The sequence below is a fragment of the Trichosurus vulpecula genome, chromosome 9 (genome assembly GCF_011100635.1).
Source record: "Trichosurus vulpecula isolate mTriVul1 chromosome 9, mTriVul1.pri, whole genome shotgun sequence".
Taxonomy (NCBI): domain Eukaryota; kingdom Metazoa; phylum Chordata; class Mammalia; order Diprotodontia; family Phalangeridae; genus Trichosurus; species Trichosurus vulpecula.
In genome coordinates, this window is record NC_050581.1 from 45,044,758 (window position 1) to 45,052,295 (window position 7,538).

The window sequence follows — 7,538 nt, forward strand, 5'->3', positions numbered from 1 at the left end:
GGTATCAGCACAGCACTGGGACCATCCACCCTGGATCTAAGACTATGCTACCTCTGATTTAATGCACTTATCATGTACTATTGTGTATTATAGTTGTTGATGTAGTGTTTACTATGTTATCGCAATTAGAGAAGGGGGCTGAGTTAAGAAAACAGGAATGTAACAGTTTATGTCAAAGGAATTATGATGGTCAATATCAAGGTCAATTATGCCTTTTGGTTGGCATTCCTTTAACTTTCCCTTATGCCATAGCCATGGAACTGAATGGATTGACGATAGAGAGAAAGCAAGAAAGTCAAGCCAAATCTTATGTTGTCAGATATGGTCTGGGGATTCTTGTTACTATGTGGGTTTCTCTGAGTATCTATATTTGTCTTGCCCTGTGTTGAATTACCTCTGGGGGCAGTCTTGTGCATTGGGTTGTGTTTCAAACTCTCTGAGGTCTGAGATACAGACTACACAAAAGGGGATGAATAAAGATGACAATGTGCCCTGAGGTTAGCAACATCTGCTTCCTTGACAATGGCTTCTAATTTCTTCCCTATTCTTGCAGGTATGTCTGTTTTGTGGGAGACTGACAGAGTAGATTGAAGCTTTATGAGGGCAGAGATAATATCTTTTATAAACTATATATCTCCTTTATACCTAGAAGAAAGATCCACCCTGAATAGTTACTGAATAAATGTTCATTTGGAGAATTGAATTTAATAATTTCATCCCACATTTCTTCTCAATACATACTCTCCCCTTGTCAGCTAAATGGTAAATTAAATCTAATCACTACCTTAAAATTTATTTTCTCGTTTCACTGACTTTGTGCACAGTGTTCCCAGTTTATCCAATTCATTCAATTTTGTAGTACCTACTGCTTTTATAGCTATATGATAGGAGCTGGAGAAACAAAGACAAAAAACAAAACAAAACAAAAAAAAACCCCATACCCATCCCTTAAGAAACGTACATTCTATTGGGGTACATGATGTATAGACAAGTGAATATAAATACACAATAACCTGAGACTGGAGAAAGCATTGAGCTCTAAGGGAATTAGAAAAACCTTCCTGAAGGAGATGCACTGGACCTGACTCTAAGGATTCAAACAAGTAGAGCTGACCTGGGAGTGCATTCCAAGAATGGATAGTAGTCTATTTAAGGATGTGGATGGAGGTAGGAGTGTAACAGTAAGCACCCTAGCATACTCAGGATGGCCTGCTATCACAGGTTCATTGATCTGCTTTTAAAGGAAAGATAGCTTTTAAAAGGGTTAAGAATCTTACTTTAATTGCATTCACTAGTTCAGGGGAAAAGTCAGCAGCACCCTGAATGTGAGAAAATACAAGCAGAAAAATTAGCACAAATCAACAGACAGGGCTCCCAATCGTCTGAACAAAGTAATACAACCACCTACATATACCACTGGATCAGGGGAGCATCAATGACATCTGAGTGGTCCGGGGAGCTCCTAACACATTTCCACTCAGAGTCCTGTCCAGGGAATCAAAAGATCCTTCTCACAAGCAAACCCCCTAAAGGAAAATACCACTTCAGAGTATATATACCCTTTTGGCTAATAGGCTTAGAGCCAGAAGGCATCACAATCCTTGTCACTTAGTGCCTAATTACCAAAAGGTGTGAAAGCCTTCCTGAAAGCAAGCCTCCTCATAAGCAAGCTTCCCCTTTAAGCAAGTTACCCTCCCAATGGGTTCCATGTGATTCAGGATGTATCACAGCTGGGAGCTAAACACACGTGGTCACATTTGCCTATTAATGGAAAGGGAAGATCTTCCTATTCCATTTACATTACAAGGAGTCAAAATGTCAACTGGAAGGAACAGCAAAGAAGCCACTTAATGCTGGGACATAGAGTATATCAAGGGATGTAAAGTGAAATAGAATTGTAAAGGTCAGCTAGAGCCTATTCATGGAGTATTCACATGCCAAACAGAGGAGTTTGTATTTTGTCTTAGAGCCAGCAATTAACCAACACCAGTTCTTGAGCAGGGGTGTGATGTCAGATATGTGCTTTCAGAAGACTGCTGGAAGCTATGTGGAAGATAGATTGGAGAAATGAGAGAATGGAAGTCAAGAGTACAGTTAGGCAGCTCATGCAATCATCCAAATGTGAAATGATGAAGACATGAACTGAAGTAGTGACCAAGTGATTTAAGTTAAGAGAATGAATGTGAAAGTAGAGAAATCATTGAAAGTAGAATCAACTAAACTTGGATCTCTTAACAATTTACACATGATAAACTTTTAAAATCACCCTGCCTTATTAACATTTTTCTATTACTTTTTAAAGTCTAGACAATCAAGAAAACAATAAATCAAGACCGAATTTGTAGCTTTTGCCATTTTCCAAGGTTTAAATGCTCACAGTGAATGTTAACATTTGTCTCTTAAGAGCTGTTAGGAGCAGATTCACTGACTATATATCTGTCTGTCTGTCTGTCTATCTATCTATCTATCTCATTCCATCCTAGAAGTCCCTCATCTCATGAGGTATGTTTCATCATTGGCTCTCATTATTGATTCTTATTGATTTTTAGTTTTCTCAGAATTTTACTTGCATTTAGTAATCTTTTCATTTACATTGTAGTAATGGGGTATACTGTTCTTTAACTCCTGCTTATTTCATTAACTATCAATTCAAATCTTTCCATGCTTCTCTGAATTTGCTATTTTTACTTCTTACTGAACAATAATATTTCATTACACTCATGTTAGTTTTTTCAGTCATTTCCCAGCTAATGAACCCTTAGTTACCAGTTCTTTGTGACCACAAAAACTGTTACTATGAATATTTTTAGTATATATTAGATTTTTTGCTTATGTCTTTGATTTCTGGCATAACTTGCTTAGAAACTTTGAGAATATTTAAGCATCTTCTGCTTACCTGATTTTTATTTTCAGCCATGAGCTGAAATTATTTTATTTTCCCCCATGTAATAGAATCCTCTTGAAAGGTGTTTTTTATTATTACAAGGAACCTATACCTACTTGGATGAAGCTAACATTGTTAAAAAGTGGCCTTGCAAATGCTATCCTCATCCAGAGAAAGAACTTTGGAGTTGAAAGCAGATGGAAGCATACTATTTGCTCTAATTCGTTTGTTGTTTTGTTTTGCTGCTTCTTTCTCGTGGTTCCTTCCATTGATTCTAATTCTTCTTTACAACATAATTAATGTGAAAATATGTTTTATATGAATGTCTATGCAGAGCCTATATCAGATTGCACACCATCTTGGGGAGGGGGAAGTGAAGGGGGAGAAAATTAAAAACTCACAATATTACGGAAGTGAATGTTGAAAACTAAAAATAAAAAAATAAATTTTTAAATTGGTCCTGCAAAACACACAGAAACTAGAACAATGGAGAGGCATTTAAGAGCTTCCATATTGGGGATGGGGAATCAATCAATCAGCAAACCCTTATTAAGCTCCTACTATGTGCCTGGCACTGTGATCCATTCTTGAGACAGAAAATCAAAAACAGAAATAGCCTCTTCCCTTTAGGAGCCAATATTCTACCCCAGGAAACAATATATTCACATATAAGTATATACAAATATATAAATACCATACAAAATAAGTATGAGCAGAGTTTTATGCATGTTAAGGCTATGAATTTAGATCACATTTCATTCTTGGCAGTGGAATTCATCTATCTGGCAAAAACAACTCAATAATATGTGGAGAAATATTTCTCATCAATGCTTTCAAAATCCAGATCCTGTCTAACCCAGGAATGTATTTTTGAATTTTATTTTGTACCTATCTTCTAAATGATGAAATATATTGTAAAACTGTACATCTGCAAATAATGAGTCTAATCTGGTTTCTGGAAAAGTTTGAAATATGGAATGTCTGGACAAAATGCACTTTCAAGCACATTACATATTATAAATGAGTATCCAAATGAATGGTAATAAATATAATTAAGTAGTAAAATTTACATTAAATTTTCATTACATATTAATGCATGAAAAGTCCAGGACACCCTTGAAAAGAAGCTTCAGGAGTTAGTTTGTCTTGAACCAAGATAACCAATAAATGAAACCCACATGTAATAGTATGGTAAAGAGGTTGTATTCTATTGAGTCTACGGAGTCCTCTGAATGCCAATAGACTCATGATTTCAAGCTGATAAAGAATGGACAGCCCCCCTTCTGTGAATTCTAGGTTGTCAGATTAAAAAATGTTCATTATGTGTCAAGCCCTGTGCTAAGTTCTGGGAATATCTGTATAAGCAAAAAGAATGACAGTTCTTACCCTTAAAGAATTTACATTCTAGTGGGAGAAGACAACACATAAAAGAAAGTTGAAAAGTTGGAGGTTGGGGTGGGGAGAGAGAGAAGAGAAGAAGAAAGTACATTTATAGAGGTTTGGAGCAGAATAAAGGAATAAACATAGTTGTCCTGAACACTCCCTTAAAATGGAAGTCCTGGGAAAAACTGAGCAATCAAAAGAAGGAGCCACCAGGGCAGAGACATCTTCCAGGTTGAGAAAGCTATTTCAGTTGATATATAGAACTATAGAACTAGAAGCTATCCTAGAGGATTTTTGGTCTAACCTAATTTTAGAGAAGAAATTAAGAACTAGAGAGGTGGAGTCACCTACTGGGTAGTAAGTAACAAAACTAAGATTTAGTCCCAGATCCTCTGATTCCAGACTGAAGCTTCTTTCCCGTTATATTATGCTGCTATATTCTCATTCCTTTCCTTCCCCATCCCTTTGGTGCCCACTCCAAAATGGCTAAATGAGTTTCACAGATTTTTAAAAACTTCAACAAAATCATTGCCAGTGATCTCTTTGGCATTGGAGCTTTGCTTTAGATCTAGAAATCCTCCATGAACAGGGAATGAGATGTCTTATAGCAGGAAACAATAATAACTGATGTTTAATAGGCCTTAAAGTTTGTATTAGAATTCCTCTTGCCATGACTCAGACTCAAACCAAGGTTGCTGCAACCACAATGCAACCATAACCACTATGTGATCAATACGATGTTTGCTGTCTGACAACTTCAAGAGAAATGCCAGGAGCAGAACAGAGGTCTGTATACAATGTTTGTTGATGTGACCAAAGCTTTTGATAATGTCAGTTGCTAGGGCTAATGGAAAACTAGGTCAAAATTTGGTTGCCCAGAGGAGTTCTTCAGCATTGAACATCAATTTGATGATGGCATGCTTGCCTGAATAATGTTGTTCTGAGTAATGGAGGATGCTCTTGTACTTTCCCAGTCACTGATGGAATGAAACAAGACTGTATGCTGGCTCCCATGCTGTTTAGCATGTTTTCAGCCATATTGTCAAACACTTTCAATGAAGATGAACACAGAATCAAGGTCATCTATCGCACTGATGGTAAATTTTTTAACTTGAAAAGGCTACAAGCCAAGACTACACTGCATGGAGTGTTGGCGCATGATTTTCTGTTTGCAGATGATTGTGCACTCAATTCAGCTTCTGAAGCTGAGATACACCAAAGTAGGCATCAATTCTCTGCTGCTTATGATAATTTTGGCCAACAATTAACACCAAGAAACACAGGTGCTCCATCAGCCAGCACCATACTATCCATAGTGGAACCATTGGTTGTAGCAAATGGAGAAGCTTTGAATCCTGTGCATAAGGTCACATACCTTGGCAGTATACTTTCCTAGGATGTACACATTGATAAGGAGGTTGACACAAGCATCACCAGAGCTCAGTGTCTGGGAGGCTGTGAAGGAAAGTGTGGGAAAGAGGAGGTATTAGACTGATTATCAGACTGAAGGTGCTGACTTCATTGTTGTATGCATGTGAAACCTGGACAGTCTACCAGCACCATGCCAGGGAAACTGAATTGCTTCCATTTGAACTTCTTAGGAAGATTCTGAAGATCACCTGGCAAGATAAAATACCAGACACTGAGGTCCTTTCTTGAACTTAACTGCCAAACATTCAAACTCTACTATAGAGTGCAACTTCTATGGGCTGGCCATGTTGTTCAAATGCCAAATATATGCTTGCCAAAAAGATTGTCTCATGGAGAACTTACAGAGGGCAAGTGCTTACATGGTGGTCAGAAAAAGTGATACATGGACAGTCTCAAGGTCTCTCTTAAGAACTTTGGAACTGATTGTGTAACATGACAGAAAATGGCATAGGACCGCCCAGCATGATGTGCCCTCATCAGAGAAGGTACTGTGCTCTATGAGCAAAGCAGAATTGAAGTAGCTCAAAAGAAATGTGAGATGGGCAAATTTAGAGAATCCCCTTAAATGTTCACATTGACTATTTGTGCCCGACCTGTGTGAGAGTCTTCTGAGCTCATATTGATCTGATCAGTCACAGTAGGACACATTGAAACTTGACTCTAGCATAATGATGTCATTTTGGTCCTCTTTCAGAACAAAAGACAACCACCAAAGTTTGCAAAACTTTCTAATCTGATCCTCTCAATAACCTATGATTCAGGTACTAAAATTATTGCTATCCTCAGTTTAGAAATGAGGAAATGGATGACTTGCTTAAGTTTACACAGGTGGTAAGTACCAACCCTAGGCTTACAAATTCCAATGCTCTACTAATTATCTCTTGCTGCCTCTCTAAGGAAAATCTGTGGGGAGAGAGGGGACAGGGTAGATTTCCTTAGGAATCTATCCAGTTTACATTTGTCTATTATGTTCTATTTTAGAATATGCTTCCATCCCCATCCTTGCTACCTTCAGTTGGGCAGGTAATTATGGGAACTATATAGCTACATAGTCATCTCACAATTGCCTTCGCTTCTTAGTAGGGGGTTTGTATTTTAGTTAGGACTAAATGGAATAATTTTTGAAATCAATTCCCACTCTGCGATGCTTGATTCCATTAATACATTGGTCCCATCAGAAATTGAAAGCATGTTGAAGAGAGCCTTAATTTCTTTAGCCTTTGGTTTCTAAAGAAGAAAATCACACTGAATTTAACTTCATTCTCTTCACACAAGGGTGAAGAACCTGGCAATTAAGAGGGAGAAAGTAGTTTTAAGTACTTAGGGAAAAATCACATAGCATGGACTTGAATTATCACAAATTTTAAATGATCGGTAATTAAACTATTGAAGTTTGATGTAATCTCCTTGGGTGTGAGAACCATTTAATGTTTGTTTTGCATCCCCAGTGCCTAGAATGTAGTGGTCACTTAATTAATGCTTATAGATTGATTGCACTTAATACCTATGGGACCTTGGGTGAACTATTTACTTTCCTGTGTATCAGTTTCCTCTTCTGTAAAATTAGAGCATTGTACTAGAGAACATCTGTGTTTGCTTCCAGCTCCAGATCTATGGATCCTGACTGTAGTTTAAAAGAGGGAAAGTATAAGTTTCTTTTTTCCCCTTATTTTCTTCCCTCTGCCCCCTCCCCAAGAGGTCTACCATTAGACATAACTATGTATATGTGTGTATATGTGTGTATGTACACATGTGTTTATATACACATATAAATGTATGTGTGCATATATGTATACACAGATACACACATAAATGTATGTGTATATGTATACATATATAC